Genomic DNA, 24,704 nt, shown 5'->3' with positions numbered 1-24,704 from the left:
AAAATATTGTATCCTTTGACCAACATCTCCCCAAAACCTTCCCATAGTCACACAGGTCCCTGGCTACAACCATTCTACTCTCTACTTCTATGAGATCAATTTTTAAGATTCTGTGCCTGGCTTATTTTACTTAAGAATGTCCTCCAGGTTCATCCATGTTGTTGTAAATGAATTTCCTTCTTATGTCTAAATAGTATTCCACTGTGTATATAGACCACATTTTCTTTATTCATCCATTAATGGACGCTTAGGTTTATTCTATGCCTAATGTGAATAAGCCTGCAATAAACATGGGCGTGCGGATGTCTCTTCAACATACTGATTATTTCCTTTTGATATACATAGTAGTGCTCCCTATCTGGAGTGTCACCTTCCACAGTTTCAGTTACCTGCAGTCAACCATGATCTACAAATATTTAATGGAAAATTCCAGAAATAAACAACATGAATCATCCCTTCATGCAGGGTATCCACACTGTCCATGCTCCCTGCCTGTTAGTCACTTAGTAGCTGTCTTTGCTATCATATCAACTGCTGAGGTATCACAGTGCTTGTGATCATGCAACCCTTATTTTACTTAATAATGGCCCCAAAGTGCTAAGACAAAGTGGTAAGTGCTTAGTTAAACTTTATTATAGGTATGTATATTTAGGAAAAAAAGTGTATACAGAGTTCAGTACCATCCATGGTTCTGGGCAGCTGCTAGGGGTCTTGGAGCATATCCCCTTTGGACAAAGGAAAAGTACTGTACCCAGTAGTGAGATTGTGGGATCATATGGCAGTTCTAATTTTTGGAAGAATATTTATATGTTTTCCACAATACCTGTGCTAATTTACATTGCCACCTACAATGTGCAAAGGTTATCTTTTCTTCACACCCTTGCGATACTAGTCTTCTTTTTGATAACAGCTATCCTAATAGGTGAGAAGTGATATCTTGCTGTGGTTTTACTTTAATGACTAGTGACGTTGAACATCTTTTCGCATACTTGTCTGCCATTTGTATGTTATTTTTAAAGAAATGTCTATTCAGGTCCTTTGCCCATGTTTAAATTGGGTTGTTTTCTAATCATCTAGTTGAGTTCCTCATATACTTTAGATATTAACTCATTATCAGATACACAGTTTGCAAATATTTTCTCCCATTCTTTACTCTGTTAATGTTGGTTGTGCAGAAAGTTTTTAAGCTTGATACAATCCCATTTGTCTATTCTTGCTTTCACTGCCTGAGCTTGGGAGGCCCTTTCCAAAGAATTTTTGGTGAGCTCAATCTCATGGAGCTTTTCCCCTATGTTTTCTTCTAGTAGGTTCATAGCACTACATTGAACAGAAGTGGCAAGAGTGGGCATCTTTGTCTTGTTACAGATCTTAGAGGAAAAGATTTCAACTTTTTCTGCATTTATTAAAATGATCACATAGTTTTTGTGCTCCATTCTGCCAATAAACATTTTGATTTGCGTGTGTGGAACCACCCTTGCATACCTGGAATAAATCCTACTTGATCATGGCAAATAGTCTCTTTAATGTGCTGTTGAATTTGGTTTGCTAGTATTCTGTTGAGGATTTTTGCATCTATATTGGCCTGCAGTTTTTTTGCTGTTAGTTTTTATTGTGTCTTTGTGTCTTCAGTATCAGAGTAACGCTGGCCTCGTGAAATGAGTTTGGAAAATATTTCCTTCTCTTCCATTTTTGGGAGAGGCTGAGAAGAATTGGTGTTAGTTCTCCATCAAATGTTTGATAGAATTTGATGCTGCCTATACACATGATTCAGAAACTGCATTGACTTTCTGTCCTTCCTAGTCCCCTAGTAATGAAGGTACAGAGATTGAAAGGAACAAACCACAAAACAGTGAAGGAAAGGAGAGTGGAAAAAAACAATGTATTTCAGGAAAATGGAAAGTAAGTGGTTAAGAGATAAAATAAACAGAAGAGGCCAAAATCCAGAAGATACTACAAGGTGGCTACAGTAAAGATGGGAGCCACTGGGATTAAGCGTGAGAGTAAAAAGTAGAGATGAAATCAGGGGATCAATTAGAAGTTTACACACAGAACAAGTGTTTCAATTCAATGACTAACCATCCTTATTCTCCGTTTCCCTGAAAATGACTTCAGGCAGCATCTTTATATTTAACAACTTTTCCATTTTGAAAAATTCTAGGAACACAGGTTCTTTTCCAAGGAAGCTGTACTCATTAACTTCCTTTTCCAAGGAAGCTGTATTCATTAACTCATTAACTGTAACTCATTTCTTCTCATGTTGGTGCTAACAACTAGAATAAATTCCAGTTTACACCATCACATTAGGGAACCTACAGCTTGGTTGGCAGTTCTCATTCTACCCATCCTAGGCTGAAAATTTCAATCAACATGCCCTAACAAGTACTATTAGTCACTATCAAGTTTCCCACTCAAGGAGAGTGAGTATTAGAGAAATGAACTACTTACAAACAAAGCAAATGAGAAAGGTATATGAAACTTAAAATAAACTATACCTACATTCTTAAATACAAAAATACAGCAGAAAATTACCAGACACTAGAATAAAAATGAAAGACACTGTAATCCTAGCACTTTGGGAGGCCAAGGTGGGTAGATCATTTGAGGTCAGGAGTTCAAGACCAGCCTGGCCAACATGGTAAAACCTCACCTCTACTAAAAATTACAAAAGTTAGCTGGGTGGTGGTGGTGCTCTCCTGGGAAGTGGAGGTTGCAGTGAGTCGAGATCATGACACTGCACTCCAGCCTGGATGACAGAGTGAGATCTGTCTCACACACACACACACAAAAGGGAGACAGAAAGAAAATGGGGTTAAGAAGAAAAAGGAGAGAAGGGAGTGAGGGGGAGGGAGAAAAAGGAGAGAGCAAGCAAAGGGGAGAAAGAAGGGAGGAAAGAGAGAGAGGAATGGGAAGGGAAAGAGAGACGAGAAAGAAAGGAGGGTAGAAAAAGAGAAACCTGAATTTGTGAGAAGGGTGAAATAACCTGGAACAAAAAAAAAAAAAACTCTAAAAATGAAAAAACTTTAATAAGCATTTTCAAAAAGAGTGAAAATATATTATATTCTCATCCCTTGAGGACCCACTGCCTCCAATTTTAGGTTTTAAGTTTCCTTTGTCACTATTTCTTACTATTAGTAAGGAGCGACACTTCATGCCATTTTTTCTTTGTTAGCAGTCTTCCAATGACCAAAGATAAATTTTATTTATTTTTCGAAACACAGAACACATTCTTACTTGCAAATACCATATGACTCTATTGTACCCTTTTATACATCTGAGATACATTATGGAATCTTTTTTCCTATATCTTGAAATATATTGACATTCATTATCTGAGTACATATTTCATCACTATGCATTAATTATTTCTATGCACGCTTAAAAAGACTAATTTTTAAAATGTGAAATGAGGCAATTGTCTAAAGGATGATACAAGAATCAAATAATCACTATTATATCATCAGTTTTCATACTCAAGATATAAAAGAAGTTTAGAGACACCATCTTTTGAGTTTCTTCTTTAGCTTTATTTAAACATAGTTGAAAATTCAGAATTTTAAAATTTGTGCCCACGGTCAGTGAGAAGAACATTGATGGAGGAAGTCATTTAACCATTATTAGACGAATCAGAAGCTAAATGCAAAAACAGCAGCGCGTTAGCCAATGATGATAAAACTGATCACATAAGTAAAATCTCAGGCTATTTATCTCCAGATGATATCCTATTTAAAGTTTCTCAAGCTCAAAAATTGATGCACGAAAATACGTTTCTAAAAATAGGGAGAACACACAAAATATTTCTAAAAACAGAGAGGAAATATGGTATTCTTATCCAGTAAGTCATACAACAAAAATGATTTCACCATACGATATTCTGGGACATGACTAAGGACCATTCCATTTTGCTAAAATGACTTGTGATGGCATTCTTTCATCTTAAATGATATTTGCATATCAAAATTTACATAAAATGGCATGTAAATGTATATGTAGAAGGCAAGTGTATACATAAAGGTAGTGGAAAGAATAGGTGAGCTCAAAATGAAAGACCCATCTTTAATCATCTGAATTGATGTTTAGAAATCTAAAATAGAAACTGTTTTGTAATTATGGAGCAAAAACAGCTGCTCTCTCCAAAAAAATTTTTGAGTCAACAAAGTTTTCAAAAGTATTTTGATGATGCAAGTGCAAGAAGAAAAACCAAAAGCAGTAATAAGCTAGAACCATTTGTGTATCTTTAAAACTAGGAAAATATGGGATTATGAAATAAAAATGACTTTGCTATGTTTATATACTTTTTATAATTTTTAATGACTTTATTATCTCCTTATTCTCACTGCTGTATAATATTTGAAAAATGACTTAAAAATTCAAAAACTTTAAAAGGTATTGGACCCATATAGTAAAAGATAATGATTGTTTTTCCTATTATGTTTAGGTGTCAAAAAACTGATGATATCTCTTAGAACTTAAAGCAAAAGGAAAAAGAATGACAAAAGGACAGAAAATGGAGAAAAAAATGAGAGAGAAAACTCAAAGAATTCAGCTTTCTGAACTCTGCTTTCTGAGAAAGAGATCCTCTTTATGGTGGTATCTGGATATGGTACAGCAGCCTGCTTCCTCACAATGAGGTTATATCCTCACTTACGCAATTTAGTTCAAAACTCAGGGGCACTGAACATATGTACCATTACTTAAATATACAGACTGTTCCTGTAAATTTTTCTGGAACATATACATTAAAGGAAATTCATGTGGCAAGAATGGGCTATCGTTCTCAACTCCAGCACTTGTACACTTTTGTGGAACATTCTACAGCAAATACATACTCTGTAAAAAATTCAGGAGCAAAAGAAAAGCCATACAAAAATATTCTATTAACTGTTCTACTCTACATAGACTTTGTTTCTGTTAAATTCTGTACCCCAGGCAAAAAAGTCAGAACCAAAGAACAGCTGACAATCTTATTCCATAAAATCAACTTTAGCAGTACAATATCTGACCAAGAGAAGCCCCAAAAGTAAAGTGCTCTAGAGGAAGAACATTTACTAGAAGTGAATGATGGAATCTTCCAATTAAAAGGGACAACTGAAGGCAAACAGGATAAATGATCACACCAAGTCACATAATTGTGAAATTAGGGAACACCAAATATTTTTTAAAATTCTAAAAACTTCTGTAGAGAATAAAACAAGTCACCAATGTAAGACTGAGAAGCAGATTAACATCAGACTTTTCTATCAACACGACTGGGGTTACTAAAAAGACAACAAATCAATGTCTTCAAAGTCTAAGGAAAAATTTTGATACTTCAACTTTATAAAACCTGACAAAACCATCAATCAAGCATAAAGACAGATGAAGAACACTTCCAGATTTTGGCCAATCAAATATTTTACCTCCACAGTATCTTTCTTAGGTAATTCTCCAGCAATACAATGGGAAAAAACATAAAATAGGAAAATGCAGAGTACAGACAATAGTAATGGATCTCCCAGATTGATAGTTAGAGAGTAGGCCTAGTAAACTACTACTCTAGATTGGAGCGGAAGGGAGCTGATAAGAAAGGAGAGGTTCATTAAAAAAAAAAAAAAGAGGCCGGGCGCGGTGGCTCAAGCCTGTAATCCCAGCACTTTGGGAGGCCGAGACGGGCGGATCACGAGGTCAGGAGATCGAGACCATCCTGGCTAACATGGTGAAACCCCGTCTCTACTAAAAATACAAAAACTAGCCGGGCGAGGTGGCGGGCGCCTGTAGTCCCAGCTACTCGGGAGGCTGAGGCAGGAGAATGGCGTAAACCCGGGAGGCGGAGCTTGCCGTGAGCTGAGATCCGGCCACTGCACTCCAGTCCGGGCGACAGAGCGAGACTCCGCTTCATAATGTTCTCCAGATTCCTTCATGTTGCTTCAAGTGACAGGATTTCCTTCTTTTTTCCACATGATTTGACACATGGAATCTAAAATAGTCAAACTTACAGAAGTAGAAAGTGATTATCAATGCCAGGGAGTGAGGGTGGTGAGAAATGGGGGGAGATGCTGGCCTGGCATGGTGGCTCATGCCTGTAATCCCAGCACTTTGAGAGGACAAGGTGGGTGGATCACTTGAGGCCAGGAGTTCGAGACTAGCCTGGCCAATATGGTGAAACCGCGTCTCTACTAAAAATACAAAAAATTAACCAGGTGTGGTGGTGCCTGTCTGTAACCCCAGCTATTTAGCAGGCTGAGGCACGAGAATCACTTGAACACAGGAGGCAGAGATTGCAGTAAGCTGAGATCATGCCACTGCACTCCAGCCTGGGTGACAGAGCAACTCTGTCTCAAAAAAAGGGGCGGGGAGAAATGCTCACCAAAGGATATACAAACTTTCAGTTCAACAGGAGGAATAAATTTTCAAGATTTGCACAGTACGGTGACCATGGTTAATAATAATGTATTGCATATTTCAAATTTGCTGAGAGACTTTAAATGTTCTCACCACAAAAAATAAGCATGTGATGTAATGGATATGTTAATTAGCTTTATGTAATCATTCCACAATATATACACATATCTAAACATCACATTGTCCCCCACAATATATGTTTGCCAATTTAAAATAAAAATTTAAATTAAAACAATAAATAATCCCATAGACAACTACGTATTTACATAAACTTGAGGGCATAGTGAAGGCGCAGTTTTATCATTAATAACAATAGCAACAAAAAAGAAAAGGCATTAGAAATCCCACAAAATATAAAAGACTATACAGGAATATCTCATCCAAATATGAAGAAAACTAAAATGTAGCATAGAGATAGCCAAAGAATGGAAGAAATATGTATGGTACAGAAGAGAATATAAATGCTCATAATTATGACAAAAGGTAAGTAAAGGTATACCTGACAGAAGACTAGAGAACAAAGTAAACAACAACACTGAATAAAGTTGACGAATAAGAAATGAAAGACAAATACATTATTTAAAGTTAAAGAAAATCAATAAGAAAAAAATGAATAAAAATTTAAAAGGAATGATATTTTCCATAGTATAAAACATTTATATAACCTAAACTCTTCTTCTGAAAATATTCATTGTTTGTTAAATTACAACCACATGGTAACACTTTTAAAAAATTATTTCTCAAATCAAAACTTAATCCCAAGATAAAAACAAATAATCCAGGAGGTAAACCAAGGTGGGAGGCAAATTCAAAAGCTAAAACACATCTGAAAGGGCTCTTACTAGAAATCTAGAGTTTTGGAAATTATACACCAAGTCTGAAAAAGGAAACTACATCTTGGTCTATTGCAACGTAGAAGCTGAAAGTGAGCTATCAGCATAAATCATTTATCTTAAAAAATGGAAGCTACGGGAAAAAAATCCACCTGCTAGTATAGAGAATCATGAAGAAAATCTGCCGGTTTGGAAACGAGGGAAAAATAATAATAGGCCAGTTTGTGGAGTAACTGGCATTAATACATTCAATGAAATTTGTGTAGATATCCTCTTAGCTTGGTTTTCTTTAGTTTTTGTTTGTTTTGGTTTTTGTTAATGGCAAATGACATGTTGACTCTAAAATGGACGAGTAGGGGCTACTGTTATTTAAGACATACTTGAAAAAGAAGAATGCAATGGGATATTTTTCTGTTGAACAGCAAGATTAAAAAGTAAAGAAACTGGGATAATGTAGTGTTTTCTGAGAGGGAAAATTCATTCTTTAGCAATATAGGATTTTAGTGATAACGAGAAAAAAATCACTATCACTTCTCTCCTATATTTGTACTTCACCTATGTAAAAGTTAATTCCTACTATGTACATTAAAGGTTTCATCTAAATACAAATCCCACAGTTCACAATACAACAACTGTTCCTCCACACAGCACATCATTTATGTTATATGACATTCAACTAACACCCTCTCACAGAGGATTTTTTGGTAATAGCTTATAGTGTTTCCCCAAGCACTATACTGGCTATTAACTTTACATCTGGATTCATAAGTATATTCCCAATACTGTCACTTGAACCTGTTTCCGCTATAACTGTGAATAATGCCTGTATAGTTTTGATCCCCCTTTTCCCCACAAATGTGACACAAGCAATTTCACAGTGAAACAAATGATTGGTTTGCCAATTTAAAAAAACAAACAAAAAAAACAAAAAAAAACACAATGTACTTTGCATAAAACACAAATACTCTGAATGTTTGAAGTTTCTTAAAATTTCATGACAAATACAAAGGCAAAGAGATCACTAGTCTGACAAAATCCAATTCGGATTTTAAGCTGCAGTAATTCTGTATTACTCCTCTCACTTAATGCTCCAAATTGATCTACTTTTGTAAATTGTGAATACAAAACCAATACAAGAAAAAACTGAATTTAACTAGGCATAAAAAATAGTAAATAGTTTAATTTAATGTTAACGTTAAACTTAATGTTTAATTTACATAGTTTAATGTTAGCAAAAATGAACTGACCAAGCTCAGTTCCTGTAACATTTACGTAATACTGAAGAATGTAATAACTACAAAAAACTATTGAGATTTTTGTAAAAATTTAGGTTTAATCTAAATTTTAAAATACTGAAAATTGTTTCACATTTTGATTTTTCTATGAAAATGTCAACCTTCCAAAAGACCACCTAACAGACTGCAAAAGACTCTACGTAACACTTTGATAAACATTATTGCAGACTCACTATCGAGATCTTCACAAGGCCACCTCTTGCTTTTGCAGAATCTTTGTGCAAGTTAGAAAAAGACTCTCCTTTCTCAAATAAAAGTACTGCAAAAACCTAAACAATTTTACAGAGGACCTTGACTGAGTCCAAAAGAGCAGCAGCCTTAGCTACACATACACACAATTCTATTAAATTACTGAATTGTAGGCTCAGATACACTTACAGTAGCAATACTTTCAAAATATCATCTACTTGCTACAATGCAAGCTCTCTGGAATGACATAACTACATGTTAGCATGATCTTAGAATCTCCTAAGGTTATCTATAAAATAATGAGCAGTTGCAAAATAAAATACTGTTTCAATATACAGTCATGTATTGCTTAATAATGGGGATATGTTCTGAGAGATGTGTAGTTAGGCGATTTCATTGTTGTGTGATCACAGAGTGTACTTACACAAGCCCAGATGATGTTTATCTTTAAATTTATATAATTTTTTCATATGAAAAAACACAATGTCCCAGCATCGCTACTAAACATCCATCATTTCCCCTAACTGATCTGTTATGCCAATATCCAGTGCCATGTATCAGGTTTCTATATATGCTCCATTAGAATCTTATGAGACTGCTGTCATATATGCAGTCCACTGTTGATCAAAATGTTATGTGGCACATGATTGTACTTTATGTTTAATTTAAATATGTACATATTTGTAAAAGGAAACAAAATTCAGGTTAAGGAAACAAGTGGTATTTAAAAAATCCATTCAATAATCTCTCAAGAACAATAAGAAAAAAAACAGCAAGCTAAAAGAAATGTTAAATAGCTTTCAGGTTCCCTCAATTAGCATTAGATTCACGGCATGAAGGGAACCACACTACTTGTTTTAACAAATAGTAACAATGCACACTGCTAAAATATGTCTTATCTAACTGCTCCAAGGAAGTGAAGTATTTTACCAAACACATACAAAAATGTCCTTCAATAATGACTTCACAAAGTAATACAAATATTTTCCCCATGCCTTATTTTTCAGTCTTTCCCAAATGAAGGTACAAAGCTAAAGGTAATTTAAAAGTCTATCTTCTTGTTAGTCAACATTACCAGAGAGAGGGGAAAGAGTAGAAAATCCTTTAATAAATCAGCATTCGTACTTTAAATAAACAGTACACAGTCCCTATAATGTGTATCTTTAAACCATTGATAAAGTATTGACTTTAATGCTTTAGTAATACTTCATATTTAAACTGTGGACAAAGTATTTAACTAGTTTAACACTTTGGTAATACTTCACATAGCTTGATATAAATCTGGAAAAGATAACAAATCATAAATTAAGTTCTCTATTTTGCAATCTTGACTAATTCACCTAATTTACTCAGTATGATTAAGTGTAAATTGCCTTGCAGTTTAATTATAAGGGAGAGCTGGTAGTTCATCGAAACAAGGTTTTTAATCAAAGAAGCATGCATGCATAAATTATACAATCCACAAAAAGTTCCTCCATGAAAGTTGCTTCATCTCCTTTTTATCTACTAAAACACTGCTGTTTTTAAACCAATCAGTATTTAAGCAACACTATTCCACTGGTAGAAAAGGATATCATTAAAACATTCAAGTAATACCTATGAAGGCAAATCACTGAATTGAGCTACATTATGTGCTGTCATCTTACTTCTTTTACAAGGAAACTTACTGTACAATACAAAAATAAGAGCGCTCTCTTTATTTCTCTGGTGTGAGCTTACATAATTTCCCCTTGTGCTTTGATTCTATTGCAAGAGCATGACAGCATGGAAGACGAAAGAAAGAAGAAAGAATATATGTTATGATATAATAAATATTATGATATATACAGTGACACAGATTAGATAGATGTTAGACATTGCAAGCATTCATAAACGTTATTCTGGTGGAGTTTTACTTCTATGTTTTACACTATACATAAGACTAGGGAGAAAGTCTTTTAACTGAATGAATAAAAGACTATACAACAAGTTTTAAGAATTAAAAAAAGTACTAAATTTTATGATTCGTTAAAACAATTCAAATTGTAAACTAATGAAGACAGGGATAATTCTCTAAATTAGTATGCTAATAATTAGAGGAAAAGTCATGAAAGACAAAAGGCTAGTGGTAGTCTCATAAAAGTCAGATGGAAGCCTGAAGCTTCATCAAAAAAGTCATTCCTGCAAATGAGAAAGAGCAAAAAAATAAATACAAAGATAGGGAGAGGAAAGTGTCTTTTCTCTATCTCCATTCTTTAGATGAAAATTGATAGAACAGCTGGAAAATAGTATGAGTTAGCTGAAGAGGAGAGGCTTGTCTCAACTACCAAAATCTTTGAAGAGGTAAGTAATGACCCACCATGACCTGAATAAGTCCATTTCTGAAAGGCAGTTAAGCACCTGGGAAGAGTCTCCCCTCACTCACCTAGACATACCATAATACTTTTTTTTTGGCTCCTGAGAAATGGAAAACTCATTGTCTGTCTGATCCACCAACTCCATTCATTATAATAGATAAATCATCATTCAATTTGAAAATATATATTCAAAAAGCACGGTATCCTTCACAAATGAAGAATCTATCTTACATAGCCAAAAAATGGAAAAGTAGAGTTTTACCAATTGGGGAAAGACTGAAAAAAAGTTTATATAATAGTTATAATTATATTGTAATTATTATTCATTAATCTGTCTTCACAAAATTTAATCCCTTGTCAGAAACAATGACATATACAAGTTTGAATTTCCCATGTCATATTATCTGGCATATAGAAAATAAATAATCAGTTTGTTGAACAAACAAATGAGTGAACCAAAATATAAAACTACATATTTATTTATTTTATGTGCCATACATTAAATGAAGAGGACAACCTTATGGTTTTAATATTATTTAAATATTCAGGTAAGTGAATATGAACATATCACAGGTCATGAGCTCACAACATGGAGTTCAAAGTGGGAGAAGCATGAACCATAGATATATGCATAAGTCTGTATACGTGTATGGGTTGTATATTTTTCTAGGATAGGTTCTGTAACTTTTCATCACACGTGTATGACTGCAAAAGGCTTTTTTGTTTTAAAACGCCAAAGGTGCATTTTCTATTTAAAACAATTTAAAAATATATTAAATAATTATCACATATAATTTTACATCATACTAGATTCTTTAATCTCTCTTTGATAAATCAGAAGGCTCCTGGGTCTTCTGAAGTAACAATGAGTCACTAATTACTAAGTAATTAATACATTAACATCAATATGTATATCAATAATACATAGTTGATATTTTCAACTATATCAGTTCCAGATATGTGGAAGTACACTGTTATACTTTAAAAAATTAAAAGGCAAAATATATATTCATTTAATATGCAACCAATATTGCTAATACAAAACCAAAATATTAAAACAATTATGCTACATGACACTACGTGTAAATGACATGTCCTTCTCAGATGTGAAAATAATCAATATTACATAACAAAAAACAGCATTCTAGAGTTAGCTGGGATGTTTTTATAGAATAGGAAAAGAAAAAAATGTTAGGGCTCTATATCCTAGCATCCTATCCCGAAAACTAAAAGCAAGCAAAACTGACAGAGGCTCTCAGAATCCAATGTTTTGGATGCTACCCTGAGAAATTTGATTATACTGCTCAGTAAGTAGCTAAAACAGAAGGTGTCCTTGTAAGACAGTGAACAGGAAGAGAGAAAGATCTGCTTCTAGAAACACTGTAACATCCAAGACTGCTAATCAAACTACTTTTCTAAAATGAGTTTTAATGGGAGGTAGGGTAAGAAAAACAATAAATAATTTTGGAACACAGACTATTCCTGAGGTAAGGTAGTGAGCCCACAGGTGATGTACTGCATTATGTGGCACAAAAAGGCTGAGAGATCTCTAGCGAATAAAAGAAAGAAGGGACTCAAAATTTGAGGAAAGAACAAAAAGGAGGAGAGGCGAACAATAAATATTTTGTCTCTCCCTTCCTCTAAATTCAAATATTAGGAAATTAAGCACAAACAAGTTTCCTTCTATTTTTCCTATTTGCTCACACTGTGAGTAGGAATTATGGTATATTGATCAAGCAAGGATGAGCCATATACTATTAACAAGCCTGGAAATGTTTTATGGTCTGAATAAATTTATTTTATTTTGTAAGAGTAGATAATAAAAACGGAGTAAATGTGTCTCAAGTTTAAAAATAGTTAGCTATTTCTAAAAATCTGAAATACAGCTAAAATTAAATTCCCTTACATGTGTTATCTAAGAAAATATGATTAATGGTATGTGTCCATGGCAAAAACTGCGTACCTAATATGATCTAGCTAGCTCCCAAAGCAAAAGAATATGTAAGGCTTTTAGAGAAAATTATTGCTATACAATCTCTAGTCTTAAAGAAGGCAGTGACTTTGTTTTCCTATATGAAAGAAGCATATTATGTATCACTGATGAGTCATTATCAAAATCAATTTTGGGCTTGGTGTGGCATCTCACACCTGTAATCCCAGCACTTTGGGAGGCTGAGGCAGAAAGATTGCTTGAGGCCAGGAATTTTAGGCCAGCCTGGACAACAATGCGAGACCTCCATCTCTACAAAAAAAAAAAAAGTTTTTTAATTAGTTGGGCACGGTGGCATATGCTGCTAGTTCCAGCTACTAGGGAGGCTGAAGTGGGAGGATTGCTTGAGCCCAGGAGTTGAGACTGAGGTGAGCTATGATCTTGGCAGTGCACTGCAGCCTAGTCAACAGAGCAAGACCCCTGTCTTAAAAAATAAAATAATATAAAATAAATTTTGATGATAAAAGGACATTTCAATATATGTTGATTATGTAATACTTGAGGAATTCTTTCTCAGTTTTCATCATTAATCTTATCAAAACTGAATAGGAATGTTAGTATCTATAACATTATATGTTCTTTTAACAACAGGACTGATAAAACTCTATGTAAAAACAAAAACTTTACTCCAAGAGTGAATATAAAGCTTAGGAATAGAAGCATTTCTACCAGAATAAGATTTCTACCAGAAATAAGACAGCATGCTACAAGTCATATGTAATCTTTATTCAGGATAAGAGCAAAGTTTTCAAGAAAAATTTCTGTCAAGGAGTAAAGATGCCAAATTGCTAATTGCTTCTATCGCACTGAATTTAACATTTATAAGATGAATTTTAATGAAAAATTCTAGCTAATGATATATAACAGAATACATTTTTTCCATCTACCTAAATTTGAATTGCATAAAGGTAATTTTCCACCACATAACTAGTTATGTACATCTGGATGTTAGTTAGATTGTAGCCCTGTATTTGTGAAAAAATACTGCTTTAGGTAATATCTTAAAAGGCACAGCTGTGGACTGTTCCTATACATCTATTCTCGTACTTCTCTGTGGTAATACTAATGAAGGTGATCCTTTATTGAACACAATTATCAGTGCTATTGTCTAACATAACTGTAACTAAAGTTATTAGAGAGAGAGTTTTAAAACTTTATTGTCTGGCTAGTAGTCAAGACATCTTGCTATGTCTTAAGATTGATTTAAAAGCTTCAATGACTAGGTTCGGATAAAACTGATGACATTCATTTTAATTTAGTATCTTAGAAGAAACAAACATATTATCTCTGTAATAACAGATGGCTCATTACTGGCCATGAATTTTTTACTAAGGGACTGTAGTGATTGAAGTAAACATATCTGATAGAGATGTAAGATACATATGCAAATATAATACATATTCTTGTTCCCCATGGCTTTCATTTTATATGCAAGATTTAATAACATCATGACAATACATGATTCTTGTAATAACAACTGAAAATTAATGTTGTCATCAATGTTTTAAGACAGCTATCATTTTAGTCTATATTATCATATTTTAAGTTGTTTTTAAAATGATGTATTTGCAGATTAATTTGTTAAAAAAACTTTTTAAATTATATCTTCTATCAAGTTAGACAGACATTATTAGCAACAATGTAGTTTATTCCTAAGTTTGGTGGGCCAAACTACTTCAATCAGGTAAAACTTCAAATTCAAAGAGGATCATAGCGATTACATCTTTACGGCTAACTCCCAGAAAGGGCAGCACACGTAGGATTTGAAGAAAATTGGTGGGGAGAGGAAACTACTAAGGGAAAAGTATGTGAGTTTATGTTGAACAGTATGATGGGGTGGGGAAACGAAGACTTTGGGAATAAACTGAAATGAGAATATTTGAGAAATATGTATTTAAGCACAAATTTCTCTACTTCACCTTTAATGTTCCCCTTTCCTCTAAAACAACAGATATTAAAATGATTTTCCACAAAATATTCTTTACAGTCTTCAGGCTTATTATGAGGTCTATTTAAAACTTATCTTTGTATTTAATAGTCTTCACGTTCATTTACACACAGACTAGTTTTTTTATATTATACATTAATAAAACATGCTGACCACAAGAAAAAGATTTTCCCCCATTCACCTGACCAAAGAGTAGATTCCTAGTTTATTTCTCAACAATAAAATCTGTATATATGTATCTTTATTAAAAAAATGGTTTTCTAATATGAAGTCAATGAGAACATCTTTGTGTTTTCAACATGCAACTCCTGGCATGCAGCAGATAAAGTCAACATTTCATTAACATCCATGTTTCACTATTTACCATCTCTGAAATATGGCTATATCTTAATATTGACAGTTAAGCATAGTTTAATTAGCAGCATTTTCCCTTCTTAATGATATATAAAATGACAAAGCCTTTTACAGATAATGGTGTTTTAGAATAGATGAAATACAATAATCAATGTTAAATTTAGTAAAACTAAATTAAACACAGGTGAAGTGTGTGTTTCTGTTCATTTTACTACCTCATGATAAACTGAAATTCATGGCTTTTGATGTTTTCATTTACATGTTAAAACCTTACATTATCATAAAGCAATTAATAGGTTATATATTTTTACTTTACTTGTAAAACTAACCAAATATATACACATCTATGTATCAGTTCATATATATGTATATATTTACATAAAATCATGGCCAGGGCCAATGCCAGGAAACCTTTCCCCTATATCTTATTCTAGAACATTCAGTTTCAGGTCATACTCTTAAGTCTTTAATCCACGTTGAGTTGATTTTTTGTGTATGATCTAAGGATCCAATTTCATTCTTTGCATGTGGATATACAGTTTCCCCAACCTCATTTTGTGAAGAGACTGTACTTTCCCCATTATATATTCGTGCACGCTTGTCCAAAATCAGTTGACCATAATAAATGTGTGGACTTTTTTCTAGGCTCTCCATTCAATTCCATTTATCAGTATGTCTGGCTTCATGGCAGTACCATATTGTCTCAATACTGTTACTTTTTAACATACTTTGAAATCAGAAAGAGAGAAGCCTCCAAGTTTGATCTTTCTCAGGATTCTTTTGTCTATTCAGGGTCCTCTGTGTTTCCATATGAATTTTAAGATTGATTTTTATTTTTCTATAAAAAATGCTACTTGGATTTTGATAGGGAATACATTGAATCTCAGATGACTGAGTAGTATGGCCAGGTTAATAAAGGTATACCTCATGTAATTGTATTTAACTTTATTGTACTTTGTAATACTGCAATTTGACAAATTAAAGGTTTGTGGCAACTCTGCATTGAGCAAGTCTATTGTCACCATTTTTGCAACAGTATGTGCATCTATGTTACATTTTGGTAATTCTCACAATACTTCAAACTTTCCCATTTTCATTGTATCTGTTATGGTGAACTGTGATCAGTGATCTTTGGCATTACTACTGTAATTGTTTTGGGGTACCACAAATCACACCCATATAATACAGTGTACTTAACCAATAAACATGTGTATTCTAACTCCCCCATCAATCTGTCATTCCCCTCTCTCCCTCTCCTGAGGCCTCCTTATTCTCTGAAACACAACAATATTGAAATTAGATGATGTGATAACCCTATAATGGCCTATAAGTGTTCAAGTGAGTGTCACATGTCTCTCATTTTAAATCAAAAGTTACAAATGATGAAGCTTAGGAAGGCATATATCCAAAGCTGAGATACACTGAAAGCTAGGACTCTTGTGCCCAAACAGTTAGCCAAGTTGTGAATACAAAGAAAAGGTTTCTGAAGGAAATTAAAGGTGTTACTTTAGTGAACACATGAATGAGAAGAAAGTCAAAGAGCCTTATAGCTGATACAGAGAAAATTTTAGTCGTCTGCATAGATGATCAAACCAGTACAACATTCCCTTAAGCCAGAGCCTAAAGTAGAATGAGGTCCTAACTCTCTTCAGTTTTTTAAAGGGCAACAGAGGTGGGGAGGCTAGAGAAGATATATCTGAAGCTATCACATTGGTTCATGGCATTTCAGAAAAGAAGACATCTTCATAACATAAAGTACAAGGTGAAGCAGCAAGTAGCAAGTGCTGATGAAGAAGCTGGAGCAAGTTATCCAGAAGACCTAACTAAGATCATCAACGAAGGTGGCTACACAAACCAATACATTTTCAATGTAAACAAAACAGTCTTCTCTTGGAACAAGGTACCATCTAGGACCTTCACAGCTATAGAGAAGTCATTGTGCCCGCCTTCAAAGCTTCAAAAAACAGGTTCACTCTCTTGTGAGGGTCTAATGCAGTTGGTGACTTTTAGCTGAAGCTAATATTCACTTATTCTCAAAATCCTAGGGCCTTTGAAAATTAGGCAAAACCAACTCTGCCTGTGCTCTTTAATGAAACAACAAAGCCTGGATGGCATTGCTTACAGCATGGCTTTCTGAATATTTTAAGCCCAATGTTGAGACGTACTGCTCAGCAAAAAAGATTATTTTCAAAATATGACTGCTCATTGACAGTGCACCTAGTCACACAAGAGCTCTGATGGAGATGTTCAAGATTAATGTTATTTGCATGCCTGCTAATACAATATCCATTATGCAGCCCACAAATCAAGGAATAATTTTTACTTTTAAGTGTCATTATTTAAAAGAAATACCTTTCATAAGGCTATACCCACCATAGATAAGAGATCCTTCTGATGGACTGGGGCAAAGTAAAATAAAAACCTGGAAAATATTTATTCTAGATGACATCAAGAACATTCATGATTCATGTGAGGTCAAAATCCAACATCAACAGGGGTTTGGAAAAAGTTAATTCCAACCCTTACAGATGACTTTGATGGGTTCAAGACTTTGGTGGAGTTAAGTCACTGCAGATGTGGTGGAAACAGTAAGAAAACTAGAAGGAGAAATGGAGCCTGAAAGTGTGACTGAATTGCTGGAATCTCATAATAAAACTTAAGCAGATGAAGAGTTGCTTCTTATGGATGAGGGAAGAAAGTAGTTTCTTAAGAAGTAATCTATTTCTGGTAAAGATGTTATGAATATTTTTGAAATGACAACAAAAGATTTAGAATATTCCATGAACTTAGTTGAAGAGAACTCTCAGGGTTGAAGAGAACTGACTGAAATTTTGAAAGAAGTTCTACTGTGAATAAAATGCTATCAAACAGCATCTCATGTTACAAGGAAATCTTTTATAAAAGGAAGAGTCAATTGATATGAGAAACTTCAGTACTGTCTTATTTTAATAAACTGTTACAGCCACATCAGTCTTTAGAAAACACCATCCTGACCAATCAGTCTATCATCTCCACCAGCAAAACGATGATAACTCACTGAAGGCTCAACTTATCCTTAGCATTTTTTAGCAACACTGTATTTTTCATCAAGGTGCATACATTTTTTAATGTAAAGTAGTAAAACCACTACAAAAAACAGCATGGAGCCTCCTTAAAGAACTAAAACTAGAACTACCATTCAATCCAGTAATCTTACTACTGGGTATGTACTCAAAGGAAAAGAAGTCATTATATGAAGACACATGCACATGCATGTTTATAGCAGCACAGTTCACAACTGCAAAAACATGGAACCAACCTAAGTGCCCATCAATCAACGAGTGGATAAAGAAAATGTAGTATATATACACCATGGGATACTACTCAGCCATAAAAAGGAACAAAATAATATCTTTTGCAGCAACTTGGATGGAGCCAGAAGACATTATTCTAAGTGAAGTAACTCAAGATTGGAAAAACAAAATATCATATGTCCTCAATTGTAAGTGAAAGCTATGCTATGAGGATACAAAGAGATAAGAAAGGTATGATGGACTTTGGGGACTCAGTGTGGGGGCAAAGTTGGGAGGAGGGTGAGGGACAAAAGGCTGTATATTTGGTACAGCATACACTACTTGGTTGACAAGTGTAGTGAAATCTTTGAGGTGGAGCTAAAGCATATTAACAGGAAAGTTTATAGCACTAAATGCCTTCATCAAGAAGTTAGAAAATGCAACATCCCTTCATGATAAAAATCCTCAACAGACTAAGCATCAGAGGAATACACTTACAAATACAATAGCAAGAACCATCTATGACAAACCCACAGGCAGCGTTACGCTGAACAACCAAAAGCTGGAAGTATTCTTCTTGAGAACAGAACAAGACAAGGATGCCTACTTTCATTACTCCTATTCAACATAGTATTGAACTCCTAGCCAGACCAATCAGGCAAGAGAAAGAAAAAAAACATGGCATCCAAATAGGAAGAGAGGAAGTCAAACTATCTTTTTGCAGATGATATGATCCTATAGCTAGAAAACCCCACAGTCTTTGCCCAAAGGCTCTCAGAACTTACAAACAACTTTAATAAAGTTTCAGGTTACCAAGTCAATGTACAAAAATAAGTAACATTTCTATACACCAATAATGTCCAAGTTGACAGCCATATCAAGAATACAACTATATTAACAATAGCCACAAAATATATAAAATACCTAGGAATAAAGCTAAGCATGGGGATGAAAGATGTCTACAATGGAAATTACAAAACACTACTGAAAGAAATTACAGATGACACAAACAAATGGAAAAAATATTTCATACTCATGGATAAGAAGAATCAATATTGTTAAAATACTGCCCAAAACAATTTACAGATTGAACACTATTCCTATCAAACTACCAATGTCATTCTTCACACAACTAGAAAAAAAAATTCTGAAATTCATATGGAATCAAAAAAGAGCCCAAATAGCCAAAGCAACCTGAAGCAACAAGAACAAAGCTGGAAGCATCACAGTAGCTGACTTCAAACTATACTAGAAAGCTGCAATAACCAAAACAGCCTGGTACTGGTGGTACAGAAACAGACACATAGACAGGTGGAACAGAATAGAAAACTCAGAAAGAAAGCCATACACCAAAAACTGATACAGTTTTGATATCTGTTCCTGACCAAATCTCATGTTGAATTATAATCCCCAGTGCTGGAGGTGGGGCACGGTGGGACATGTTTTGATCATGGGGTCTACCCATGGGGTCTACAACAACCATCAGATCTTCAATAAAGTTGTCAAACGCAGTGGGAAAAGGACTCCCTATTAAATAAAGTGTGCTGGGACAACCGACTAGCCATGTGCAGATGAATGAAACTGGAGCCCTACCTTTCACCATATACAAACATTAACTCAAGATGGATTAAGGATTTAAATATACGACCTAAAATTGTAAAAATCCTAGAAGAAAACCTAGGAAATACCCTTCTCAATATTGGCCTTGGCAAATAATTTTTGGCTACGTCCCCAAAAGCAATTGTAACAAAAACAAAAATTGACAAATGAGAACAAACTAAACTAATGAGCTGCATGCAAAAGATACTATCAACAGAGTAACTATACAGCCTATAGAATGTGAGAAAATATTTAGAAACTGTGCATCTGACAAATGTCTGCTATCCAGAATCTATAAGGGTGTTAAATCAACAAGCAAAAGGCAAATAACATTAAAGAGTGGGCAAAGCACATGAACAGACACTTCTCAAAAGAAGACAAACATGAAAAAATGTTTATCATCACTATCATCAGAGAAATTCAAAAGGAAACCACAACGAGACACCATCTCATATCAGTCAGAATGGCTGTAAAAAGTGAAAAAATAACACATGCTGGTGAGGGAGGCTACGGAGCAAAGGAAATGCTTAGATACACTGTTAGGAGTTTGAAAATTTCTCAAAGAACTTAAAACAGAGCTACCATTAGACTCAGTAATTTCATTACTGGGTATATACTCAAAGGAAAATAAATTGTTCTATCAAAAAAAACCCACATTCATATTTCATCACAGCACTATTGACAATAGCAAAGACATGGAATCAACCCAGGCGCCATCAATGGTGGGTTAAAGAATATGATGTACATACACACCATCTAACACCACGCAGTCATAAAAAGGAATAAAATCATGTCCTTTGCAACAGCAGGGGTGCAGATGGAAGCTATTATCTTAGGAGAATTAACACAGAAACAGAAAGCCAAATAACTCATGTGCTCACTTACAAGTAGGAACTAAACCTTGAGTACTCATAGACATAAAGATGGGAACAACAGACATGGGACTATTAGAGCATACGGAAAGCACTCAGATTCATAAAACAAGTTCTTCTTAATTTTAATTAATTTCAAAGTTTCTGTTTTCTGCCTTAATTTCATTGTTCACCTGAGTTATGCAGAATTAAGTTTTTAAATTCCCATGTTTTTGTGTAGTTTTGCGAGCTCTCCTTGATATTGATTTCTACTTTTATTGCACTATGTCCAAGAGTGTGCTTGGTATGATTGACTTTTCTGAATATCATTTATCCAGACTTACTTCATAACCAAGCATGCAGCTGATCTTATAATATATTCCAAGTGCAGATAGAAAGAATGTGTATTCTGTGGTTGTTGGGTGGAGTATTTTATAGATGTCCACTAGGTCCAAATGATCTAGTGTCGAGTTTACTCCCAGAATTTGTTAGTTTTCTGCCTAGATATCTAACACTGTCAGTAGGGTGCTGAAGTCTCTCTCCCATTGTCATTGTGTTGCTGTCTATGTCTTTTCTTAGGTAAAGAACTTGTTTTATGAATCCGAGTGATCCAATGTTGGGTGCATATACATTAGGATAGCTACATCTTCTTAAATTGAACACTTTTATCATTTTGTAGTGGCCATCTTTGTCCCTCTTAAATTGTTGCTGGTTTAAAGTCTGTTATATCTGACATAAGAGACTCCTGCCTTTTTGTTCGTTTGTTTCTGTTGCATGGTACATATTTATCCAATCTTTTTCACTGAACCTGTGGGTGATGTTACATGTGAGATGGGTCTCCTGAGGGCAGGAGACAGTTCGATGTGTTTTTATCCAGCTTGCCCCTCAATGCCTTTTAAGTGGGGGCATTCAGACTGTTTAAATTCAAGATTAGTACTAATACATGAGATTTTGAATCTGTCATCACGCTGTTAGACGGCTGTTTTGTAGACTTGAGTGTGTATTATAGTGTCTCTGTGCTATGTGCTTCAGTGTGTTTTTATGATAGCAGGTGTACGTTTGTTTCCATGTTTAGCACTCTCTTAAGGATCTCTGGTAAGGCTGGTCTGGCTGTAACAAATTCCCATTTGCTTGTCTGATAGAGGAATTTCATTTCTCCTTCACTTATGAAGCTTAATTTAGTGGAATACGAAATTCTTAACTGAAATTTCTTTTAAGGATGCCGAAAACAGACCCCAAATCTCTTCCGGCCTCTAAGGTTTCTGCTCAGAGTTCTCCTCCCATCTTGATGGGATTCTCTTTGTACATGACCTGACCCTTCTTTCTAACTGCCTGTAAGATTTTTTTCTTTCACATTGACCTTGGGGATGGTTCTCTTACATAGTATCACACAGGGTTGTTCTGTTCTGTATTTCTTGAATTTTCATTGTCAGCCTCTTTAGTGAGATTGGGAAATTTTCAGACTATATCCTCAAATATGTTTTCCAAGTTGTTTACTGTCTCTCCTTCTCTCTCAGGAATGCCAGTAAGTTGTAGGTTTGGTCTCTTCAAATACACATCTATTTCACAGAGGCTTTATTCACTTAAAAAAAAAAAAATCCTGTTTTATTTATTTTTGCCTGACTGAGTTGTTTGGAAGAACTGGTCTTTGAGATCTGAGATTCTTTCCATATCTTGGTCTAATATACTGTCAATGCTTCTGACTATATCACGAAATTCTTGTAAATGTTTCAATGTCAGGAAGTTCAGTTTGGTTCTTTCTTAAAATTACTGTTTCATCTTTCAGGTCTTGTATCATTATACTGAATCCCTTAGATTTCTTGGGTTGGGTTTCAACTTTCTTTGAGTCTTGATGAGCTTCCTTGCCATCCAGATTTTGAATTTTATGCCTGTCATTTTAGCCATTTCAATCTGGCTACGAACTATTGCTGGGGAGCTAGTAGGCTCCCTGGAGGTATGAAGACACTCTGGCTTTTTGATTGTCAGAGTTCTTGCACTGGTTCTTAACTGAAAGAGCTTGTGTTTCTGCAACTGTCGCTTAAGTTGAGTATATCCAACTGGCTTCGTTTCTGGGTTATTTTAGAGGACCAAGACTCTGTATAGGATCTTTATTTGATTCTTGTCCTGGATTTCATAGGCAACATATGCTGGAAAAATATTTTTGGTCTTGCAATTTGGGATGGAACCCAATATATGGTGCTTAAAAGTAATGGCATAGAGCCTCTTATTCAGCTATGCTGCCTTTGTATTTCAGTGAGTTCACAGCACTGGTCTATGTTGGAAAGGAAGAGGGATGACCCCTTCACCAAGTCTGCTCTTGGGCCTGAGGGGAGCCCCCACCAGTCCTGGGCCTGAAGAGAGCCCCCACCAATCACTAGCACTGTGCCCATGTCTCCTTTGTTAGGTATTCTGGGTCATGGGTCTTTCTTCCTTGGGCATAGGGCACAGCTGGGAGACAGGCCAGTCCCTTCCCAGACCACCTGTGTTGGAAGGGATCCTCCACTTCTGCATCCTCCACTTCTGCACTGGCCCCATGAACTCATTACCTTTCTCGGTGTTTTCAGAGTGAGGGCTCCTCCCTCACTCACATACCAGCTACAGATATCAGGTTGGCACTGCCAAGCTGCACGCTGCAGCCCTGGGGCATTGGGACTAGCCTGCAGCTCCATCCTCTGGCCCTTCAGGATCAGGTACCATCTGTGCTGGGGGATCCAAAGTGCTCCCAGACCACCAGTAAAGTATTCAGGCTGGGTCACCAGCAAATCATCCAGGCTGTGTAATGGGGGCTGTGCTGCATACACGATCCTGCAGGAGCAGCCAGGCAGGGACTTTGGGAAGGGCTGGCAGACCTAAAGAACAGACATGCTCCCATCCCATGGGAAGGTCAACCCTGCTCTCTCTTGGCCCAGCAGTCAGCTTGTGTTAGAGCTACTTGGAAAAAGATGAAGAGCCTTTGGGCATGGACACCAATGGTGACATTCTACTGTAGCTGTCCTATATGCAAAAGTTCCTGAGCTACCTATACACAGGCTGTAGCTCTAACTCTGCCTACTTTCTGGGTAGATTCCCCTGCCCTCTGAGTTCAAATGTCCATGGGGATGGTGAGATTTCTTGTAGCTAGGATTCCAGAGGTCAATGGCAAGAGTGAGCTATCCTGCCATCCCTTCACTCTCCCCTTTTCTAAGAGCTGTTCAAAGCCGGAAACTAGCCCTGGCACATGGTAACCACGCACAGAATTCCCAGCTTCCTTCCTCTTCAGTCTTGGTGTCTGCATTGCCTCTCTATGCAATAAGAGAAACTCTTGCTTTCTCTTCAAAGATCTGGTTTACTGAATATTTTGGTTTCCGTCGGCAGGAAGACAACTTCCTAGCTACCTCTAATTGGCCATCTTGTCTAATCATGTGATTTTTATCCTGCATTTCTTAAAGTATCACATTGACTGGCTTTCTATGTTGAAATATCCTTGCAACACAGTTGATATATTTAACTTGGTCATGGTGTATGATCCTTTTAATGTGCTGTTAAATGTGGTTACCTAGTATATTACTGAGGATTTCTGCATCTATTTTTGTAGTCTTTGGTTTTTTTATTATGGTAAAGTCAGTCTTATAAAATGGGTTTGGAAGTATTTCGCCCTCTTCAATTTTTCTGGAAGAGTT

At 35.4% G+C, this 24,704-nt stretch overlaps 1 protein-coding gene across 5 annotated transcripts in view; it reads right to left on the bottom strand.

Annotated features, from left to right (window-relative positions):
- POT1 (protection of telomeres 1) overlaps positions 1–24,704 on the bottom strand; it is a 114,623-nt gene that overhangs the window by 49,534 nt on the left and 40,385 nt on the right. The gene's annotated exons all lie outside the window — the stretch shown is intronic.

The sequence above is a fragment of the Trachypithecus francoisi genome, unplaced genomic scaffold, assembly GCF_009764315.1.
Source record: "Trachypithecus francoisi isolate TF-2019V2 unplaced genomic scaffold, Tfra_2.0 Lachesis_group4, whole genome shotgun sequence".
NCBI classification, from domain to species: Eukaryota; Metazoa; Chordata; class Mammalia; order Primates; family Cercopithecidae; genus Trachypithecus; species Trachypithecus francoisi.
Note: the sequence above shows the minus strand (reverse complement) of the source record. Positions and strands in the feature narration are given on the sequence as shown.